This window comes from Phyllostomus hastatus, unplaced genomic scaffold, assembly GCF_019186645.2.
Source record: "Phyllostomus hastatus isolate PE091 unplaced genomic scaffold, TTU_PhHast_1.1 phas_scaffold_93, whole genome shotgun sequence".
Lineage (NCBI taxonomy): Eukaryota > Metazoa > Chordata > Mammalia > Chiroptera > Phyllostomidae > Phyllostomus > Phyllostomus hastatus.
Genome location: NW_025334042.1, coordinates 34,385,438 through 34,394,696, shown reverse-complemented (window position 1 = coordinate 34,394,696; position 9,259 = coordinate 34,385,438).

Genomic DNA, 9,259 nt, shown 5'->3' with positions numbered 1-9,259 from the left:
TAGCCTCTGAAAGAGGTTTGGGCTCGTCGTGTGAATTGGGTAGGGCAGAGTTTCAGAGAACCACCAGGGTGGGGTGAGAGCAGTATTAGCCAGGTTAATGGAGACTCAGATTTGGCACTTGCCTATGCCTATAGACTGTGTGTGAGGGATGGATCATCAAAGACACAATGGTGCCTGCTGGCTCTTTAGTCTTGGAGAGAGCTACCTCTCTAGCTCTCTCCCTGAAACTAAACAATTCAGTTCCTCCCCTTATGTCCCTGGCACATTGCTTGAGCATTGTTTGTTTTCATGTCATTTTTTTGGTAGTTTCTTTTGTGAGTTGTGTTTTCCCTTCTCTGGAGCTTAGGGAGGGTGAGTGCATCTGTGCTTAGGCCCTTTAATGGGATGCCGGTGTCTGCAACAGCCCTCTGTCTCATCAGGACTGAGTTCCTGCTTACTTTCACAGCCAACTATTGTGGGGACTCCCCTTTCAGCAGTAGAAGTTAAGTAACTTGCCCAAGATCACTCAGCTAATGAGTAGTAGAGTGGGATTCAAACCTAGGCAATTTGGTTCTAGCGTTCATGTTGTTAACCATAATCCTATAGTGTAGTCCCTTCCATGTGTACTTGAAGTCCACTCACTAAAGGAGCACAAATGAACCAAACAAAGTTTGGCTTCATTAGTTGCTGTAGGAAGGAAAATGCACATGATGGGAATAGTGAAGCACATCAAAGGGGCAAATCAAGGAAGGCTACTTAAAGGGCTTGGGAGGCAAGAGTTAGTTAAGGGAAGGTCTTAGCAGGCACAGCTCAAGAATTTGTAAAATAGGTTAGTTGTTAGAACATTCAGTGGTCTTATCATTAGAATAGATGAATCTATGTGGAATTACAATTAGAGCAATTGGGTGTGAGTGAGTTGGAGATAAGAGAGCTTGAGCATTGTTTGTTTTCATGTCATTTTTTTGGTAGTTTGTTTTGTGAGTTGTGTAGTTTTGCAATTTGTGATTTATGTTCCAATTCTTAGTACCTTTCTCACCAGCTCTCTGCCATCAAGGTAATTTTTCATCTGCCAGTCTCCCCTCCTGGTCATTCTTCAGTCTCAGTGGAAGGATAGATCATCATCTTTCAGGAAAACGATAAATCAGTTGATTGTGATTGTGTACTGAATATTTTCTATCTCAAATGACAGGTCTTCTGATTCTTTTTAATAGATAATTATTTGTAGCATCTTCTGGGGTGAAAGTGTCTCTAGCATTACTCCCATTTAGTGACTGCAACACAAAAACACTGAGACAGAAATTACTTATGTGAAACATGACCCATATGTTCCTTAAGCTACTTAAATCTTTCATAACCAAGTGGGTTTTTTTCCTTTGATTTGATATAGGTAGTTCAACTTCGTTAGTGTCTGGAGGATGAATCTTATTCCTAGTAATTGTTGGAAGTCAGGATATCAGTAGTACCATGATGAGAGGGTAAGAATGTCTTCTAATAAGCTAGTTCTTGAACCAGTAGAGAAGGAAAACAGTAACAAAAGGATAAAGAACAGAAAGATTCTGTTGTTGCAGAATCTTCCATGTCCTTTGCAGGCATAGAATTTGGGCATCTGGGGTCTTGGGCATCAGCCATCTGCTTCACATTATTTTCTGCTTCTGGACCAAAACAGCCCTACAAATCTTGACTTAGTCATAGATGAACAATCAAAGTGATGAGGGCTATGGTACCTGTGAATTTAGTCTGTCTAGTGTCAGTGATCCTTTACTAAGAGTCCTTAGATATTTTATTTTCCCCCAGAAATCTCATTTTGTTAATACTTCAGTCAGAGCTCTTAATGATACATGTTTTGGCTAAGAGAGAGGGGAACTCCATCACAAATACCAAGAAAAGGTTCTAAGTTCATGTTCTGTGTACTTAAGTTCAGAACTATATCACTGCAAACACATAACCGCCTATATGAATACATAACATAAAAGGGCAATCCATCATTAATTTCCCTTAAAACACTCTTGCACCTGCAGAGTTTCTGGAGATTCTTTTTTTTTTCCCCCTAGAGGGGGAGTGTCTTGAAGTACAGGTATTCTCAAGCACCCATAGGCCAACAATTGCAGATGTCTGCCTGAAGGCAAAGATTTGATCTGGTTGATGAAACCAGCATGGTATGTTTTAACAAAACAATGATCTACAGAGATTATGAAGCTTCACATAATCTTAGTTCTGAAGATATGTAAATTCTATGCCTACAAAGGACATGAAAGATTCTGCAACAACAGTATGGAATGATTTCCAAATGTATAATATCAAGAACTAGAATTTTGCTTGACATTAGGGTTTTATTTTACACATACTAATTCTATGTTGTTAGAATATGGTAAGAAAATCTGTGATAGTCTCAACTGCAGTTTAAGTGGAGGAGGAAAGAATGTTCTTCATTGCCATGCATTTAGGGCCTTTGTTATTCTTAATAGTTCAATGGGACTCTCTGAACTTTACCCAGAATTTAAACTACCGTATTTTGCCATGTCTAATGCACACTCTTTTGCCCAAATTTTTGAGGAAAATAATAAAGATGTACATTATACATGAGTATAATGATTACATACCATGGGTACAATAATCCCATGTATAATGCCCAGGCTGTGCATTATACATGGCAAAAATATGGTATGCATTAGGTTTTGAAATAAAAACTATCCATATTTACTTTTTAAAAATCTCTAAAAACTTTGGCTACCTAACATATATCAAAGAAAAGTATTTGAAATAAGAGTGACTAAGTAAATTTCCTTTGCTTAATAAATTATCTTCCACTTAAAACAAAAGAGGAAAGGGCTGTTTTCTTAGCATTGAATCAGTCAAGAGGTCTTGTTTTGAAAGCTTGGGTTTGCCTATCCCTGATTGTTCTCTTCTGATTCACATGCAGGCCTATACTATTGCTAAGAAACCTGATCATTTTGCTGAATTACTATAGTTGCACTGCTCCAAGTCAGATTCTTTATGGTACTGTGTAAAATTAAATATTTATCAAACTTAGTCACACCATATAATTGCTAAATTTCTTAAGCCTAGGTCAACTTGAGCAAGTTTGTTCTTGATTTATGTGCTACCTTTAGAAATATATCAAGGTATTTATTGCTTTCAGAATAGCTTACATCTCCCGTTGCTGAGGAGAAGTGAGGAAAATGGTGGTCAGGACTGGTGATTGCTCACTGACCTGGGGCTATGTAGGACCTGCTTTTGGGATTTTGGTTGCGTCAATTTAAAATTTTAACTCTTGTGATCACTTATTTTTTTTCTGATATCTTTTTAGATTTATTCTAGGTTATTTTCTTTGTTTTTTCAGCCTAAGAGCTAGGAGAACAAAATTTTTTCCTCCCCTGACTAGTTAAATGCAGGCAATTGGGGAAAAACATCGCTTTAAATGCAGATTTGAGCACAGAAGTTATAATTCTCAGATTTATCTGGATCTAAGTGTTGTCCTCAAAAATTTTCAGACTCAAGCTATAAAATTTTTAGAAATTTTACTGAAGAAAATTCTTGACTTCGAGCCAGATATCACATAATCTGTTCCGCCATCAAAACTATATACTTAGAAGCCAGAATAGTAGGGTGTTCAGATTAGTGGGGTGATGCAATATAGAACTATGGGTGATTATGTATGTTGTTTAGCTTCAGGAGAACTAAAAGACATCTCACATTGGAAGAGTCAAAAATTTTTTTTTCTGATTTCTAACATCATTTCAGACAGATTAATTCTCCTGCTGTCAATATGCTTTTAGTTAACTGCAGATAATAAATCCATATATACCCAATGAATAAGTCATCATTTTGGAAAGTACACTCTTATTTATTTATTTATTTCCTCACTGGAGGACATTTTTTTCATTGCTTTTTAGTGAGAGAGGAATGGAGGGAGAGAAACATTGATGCAAGAGAGAAGCATCATTCTGTTGCCTCCCACATGTGCCTGAACTGGGGACCAAATCCAAAACCCAGGCATGTGCCCTGACCAAGAATCGAACCCACAATCTTTTTTTTTTACAGGGATGATGCTCCCACCAACTGTGCCACACTGGCCAGGGTAGAACCTTACTTTCTAAAAACTTGATGTATTCTCCCAGAGATTCATTTTGAAACTAATAAAATGATCCATCAATAAAGTCAAAGACAAAAATCAAGATGCTTAAGTATTAGCTCTAGGCTCTTTACTTCTCTAGCTATATTGATCAGCTGTTGAAAAAAAAAAGGCTAACTTGATTGGATCAGTTTTAGACCAGGGTGGAGAGCACACACACCCTGCTCACCTCCCCAGAACACATAGAGGAGTCAGTTTCGCACATGACTCACCCTTAACCACAGCTCTTTCCTATAAACCCTGAAAGAGGAACTAAGAAAATTCAAGAGTTAACCACCTATAACCAATTGAAGCCATAAGTGGACTAAATGTTCTTTAGAAACAGACAAACCTTTTGTTTTTGCAGACTATTTGATTACTGAGCAATCAGAAATAGAATTTTGTCAAGCCATCCATGAATAAAAGACTAAAGAAGTTCTGTTTTTAACGAGGATTTTGAGAAAAGTGTCATTTTAGCTTTACTTTCAAGTATGAGCAACGATTGGACCAAGCAAATCTGCTATGGAATTGGCTCTTGCAAATTCCCAGGAAATCTAGTAATAAGAACCAACCCCCCCCCCCACCCCCCCCTGCCCGCCACACCCGCTAGCCTCTTAGCTCTCCCCATTTTAGTTTATCTTTCACTTTTCTCTGCCAGAGTTATCCTTCTAGAATTCCAATCTAACCATGCTATTTTCCTTCTTGAAAGTCTGTGATGGGTCTACAGAGGACTGGGGTGGAAGGTAAAATGTAAAAGGGTAGAAGGTAAAGTTCAATTTCCTTGGCTACATATTCAAGGTCTTGCATAATTTGGTCCCAGTGAAAGTTTCCAGACTCCTCTCTTCAGACCCAGCTTGTTCTCAGCCACACTCAGTTCTTCCCTTTCTCCCGAACATGTTATTCTTGTAACATGGTTCTCTCCCCCTGGCGTGCCATCTCCCCATTAAGGTTGATGTGCCCAGATAGTATCTCCTGAAAAGTGTCTCTCTAACCTCCTCTCATTCCTCAAAGGAAGAATAAACAATGCACCCATCTGAACTCATCACATGGCATTTTGGTAGTTTGTTCCATACTCCTGAGTCTGTCATACCAAGTTGTGAATTCCTTAATGGAAAAGGTAACATGTTATTCATCTTTATTCTGACAATTTCTTGTGCAGATGTGGTATAGAACATGTATTCAATAATAGTTGAATTTCAGAGTGTTTGTTGAACAGCAAGTATGGGTAGGATATGATGTGGATGTATGATAATTTTAAAATATTGACTGATTTATTTTTTGTTCCCATTACTTATTCTTCTAGAGCAGTGCTGTTCAATATAAATATAATGTAAGGCACAGATATAAGTTATACATATAATTTAAAATTTTCAGGTAGCCACATTAAAAAAAGTAAGAAGAAACAGGTAATATTAATTTTAGTAGTATTTCTTATTTAACAAAGAATATTCAAAATATTATCATTTCAACATGGTGCTAACATAAGAATGATGGAAGTATTTTATATTTTTTAAGAATTTGAAATGTAGTATATAGTTTTCATATCTCAATTGGGACTAGCCACATTGCAAGTACTCAATAACCCCATGTGGCTTGTAGACACCAAATTGGACAATAGCTCTAGAGATTTCTACTTCCATTCAGGAAGTGTCTGGGCACTCTATAATGACTGCTTGAAGGGAAGCGTGACAAACCAGAAAGAGAGAAACAAGAATTTTTTCCCTGGCTGCTGAGTTTCAAAAGTCTAGGTCCTTGCAGGGAAAGGAAAGTTCAGGCAGAGGAAATGAGATCCATTTGGAAGAAAGCTTATGATGCAAAAACGATGCCTCCTTGCAGGAAGCATTCTCCTACAAGTAGACACAAGAACAAAGAGTGCTTAGACCATCAAGGGGCAGAAATCTTAAGGGAAAGCAGCAAGTGACCACTCAGTGTGTCTTTGAGAAAGAAAGGCTCATGACTTTCTCTGACAACAGAAATTCAGTTGGTTTTGGGGATTTGAGAGCAGAGGAAGCCTCGGTTCCCTTTCTCAGAAAGAGCTTAAGAAGGTGCCACATAGAAAGGCTGCTCTGTCGTGTGTCTAGGCTGATGGACTTGAGATGGCCTCATAGAATTCCCATGTGCCCTGGACCTTTATAGTTACTGCCATGCACTCAAGAGTAGCTCATGCCACTGGATTTCCTGCAGCCCATCCTTTTGTAGGAGAAGCAGAAGGATCCCATGCCTTGGAAGGCATGGATATTAGTAGAGAGAGACATAAATAGACAGATGGGTATAAACAGATACAGACAGAAAGACAGACAGACAAAAAGTGCCAAGATGGAGGAGACTTGTGGGTAGGAAGGGAGAACAACTGAGCAGCGACCTATGTGGACATGGAGTCAAAGACAAAATAGAAACAGCACAGCTAGACTGATGTCACCATGGATAGGTGATGACTCTGATAAAATGACACCCCTTTTAGGTTTTGGTACCATGGGGGGTTTCCAGGGAGAGAATGACAGGCCTGATTTGACTAGGCTTACGATTCTTCTACCTGAAGCATGAGGATGTATAATTAAAACTAAGTTCAGTTACTTTATACAGAAAGGTGTATAAAGTTACACCTGATACAGCTGATTTTGTGCACTGAGGGATTCACGATCACCATCTAAAGGATATTCTGGACTCCCAGTAACAGGCTGCACATTTTTTAACAGTACCTAGAATTTAATCTTACTCTCAGCTATAGCTATTTTTATTCCTGAAGGCCTTAAAATCACAAAGGGGATCTGAAAATGTTTTCAATTGTACAATAATTAACCATAATTCATCAACCATGAAGGAGGCCCCCCCCAAAAAAAACTGGAATTATCTTCTGAAGGGCAGGCCCCTTGTGGTACAGGCTTCCCCCTGCTAAGTGAGTGTTCTAGGAACCCATCTGTATCAGTGTACTAGCTGGTGTTGTGAGAGGCTCTGTTTGGCTTCAGTGAATTTTTTTTCAGGACCCTTTCAACACATTTGCCCATTTCATGATGGGTGATTTATGAGCACACCTGCCCACACAGTGCTGAGATCTCTGTGGTTTTTGACCAAAAAGCATAATTTCTGTGCCCCATCCTTTCTATTCACCTAATCTCACCCCGAGTGACCTTTTTTCTTGTTTGTTTCCCTGGATAAAGAAAGTCCTCACAAGGATACATTTTGCGGATGTGGAAGAGGTGAAACAAAAAATGGCAGAAGCACTCGAAAGTATCCAAGTTGAGTTCAAAAACTGTTTTGAGCAGTGGAAAAAAGTCTCAATAAGTGACTGAAGTTTAAAGATGTAAGAATAAATTGACAATTTATAGATAAATTCCATTTTTTGGGGGGGCCCTTGTAAATGTCATCCAAAACTTGGGAGACAGATACTCTGCATGTAGTCAAGAAAGGGGAAAAATTTAAAATATAGATCACATTGCCCTGGCCAGGTAGCTCAGTTGGTTAAAGCATTATCCCAATATGACAAGGTTGCAGGTTCAATCCCTGGTACATACAAGAAGCAACCAATGAGTGCATGATTAAATGGAACAACAAATCTATGTTTCTCTTTCTTTCTCTCTCTCTCTAAAATCAATAAATAAAAATTTTAAAAATGTCAAAAAATTAAAATATAGATCATGCTGAGTATTGAGAAATATAAGTTTGGTGAAGTTAATAATTGTCTCTGTATTCTAGAGAAAAGCTGGTCATGAACAGATATCATCTTTCTGCATGGCTTGGGTGTATCCTGTTGCTCTTGGTACTTGCTTTAGGAATTATTGACAAGAGAGGAAAGAAAAATGTAAAGTGTATGAAAACAAGGGTTCAGTCATAAATTTTTTTTCACAAGGAAGGAACTGGAGATTATTGGGCCTCAATTCAGTGGGAGTAGCTGAGTGTCTGCTGCCTATTAAAAAAAATCAATGTTCTTTCTAACCATTGTGGGTGGTTGGAGGTTAGTGGGCTGCAGAAGAATGCAGATTAATTACATCTGGATGAAGAATAGAATATATTTGGAACCAATATTGAGTGAGGTGTGACATAAACTCCAAAGTTCCTTAAGTGTTAGCCTTTGAAGGCTATGGCATATGGGTTTGACATCTGCCCCTCTTCTGAACAAAGAAATAATAATGGGAAGTGCCCTAGTTTTGAAGATGAAAATACAAACAGAGATTGATTTGAGTGGGGTAAGTAGATGAAGATACTAAAGCCTTCTTTGTTAGAAGTGTTTATTGTAATATTAATTAGGAAATTAGAGGTGTTTTAAAAATTAACCTCCATGGTGGACTTTCTTTTTCCCCTCTTTTAAAGTGGATGTTATGAAAGTATTTCATTTTTATTTGTTTACTGATGGATGTGAGAAAATTTCAAGGGTAGTTTTCAGTGTGTGGGCACATGTATGTGTGTATGTGTGTATCTAGGATAGTGTCCCTCAAAGTGTGACTCTTGGACCAACTGTACCAGAATCACCAGAAAAACTGTTTAAAAAATGTATGAGAATATTTATAGATTCCAGACATCTATACCTATCTCATGCTCCCCAGGTGAATCCTTTGCAAACTGAAGCATCAGAGGCCCCCAAGTCCCTTTAAAATGACCCATACCTATAATAGTCAGTAATTTATGGTGGATGTAAAGTGGGTCTAGAGCTGATCATGATGTGAGAGTTTGAAGGAGGAGGCATTCATTCACTTTGGGCTGGGTGGTGGGGTGAGGCTTTGAACCATACTTGTGCAGAGGGAAGAAAGGATAGTTCAAATGGGGAGAGAGGAAAGACCCTGGGGAAAAATTACTGTGAATTCTCTTCAAAAGACAGGAGATCTGTATTTCATTTGTGGTTGGGGTGGGAGGTGGAGGTGGGGAGCATATGAATCACTGATCCTTGCTGCCATTTCTATCCCTAACTCAGAGAGGAAAACAGTCACCCTCTCATGGGTCTGCTAGCATAGAAATCACTCACCTACATAGATGATATATAGAGAAAGAAATGATGGATGTAGATGCTATCTAGGAAAGAAGGTATTACAATGAAGACTTTGACTGATTCTGTGAGAGAGAGAAAGGCCAGGCTTCATAATATCCATGACATGTTGACCACAAAGTCTCCTATGTCTGCAAGACCAAAGGAAATGAATGAATACATTTATCAGTCTTCTTTGAAGCTATCATTTG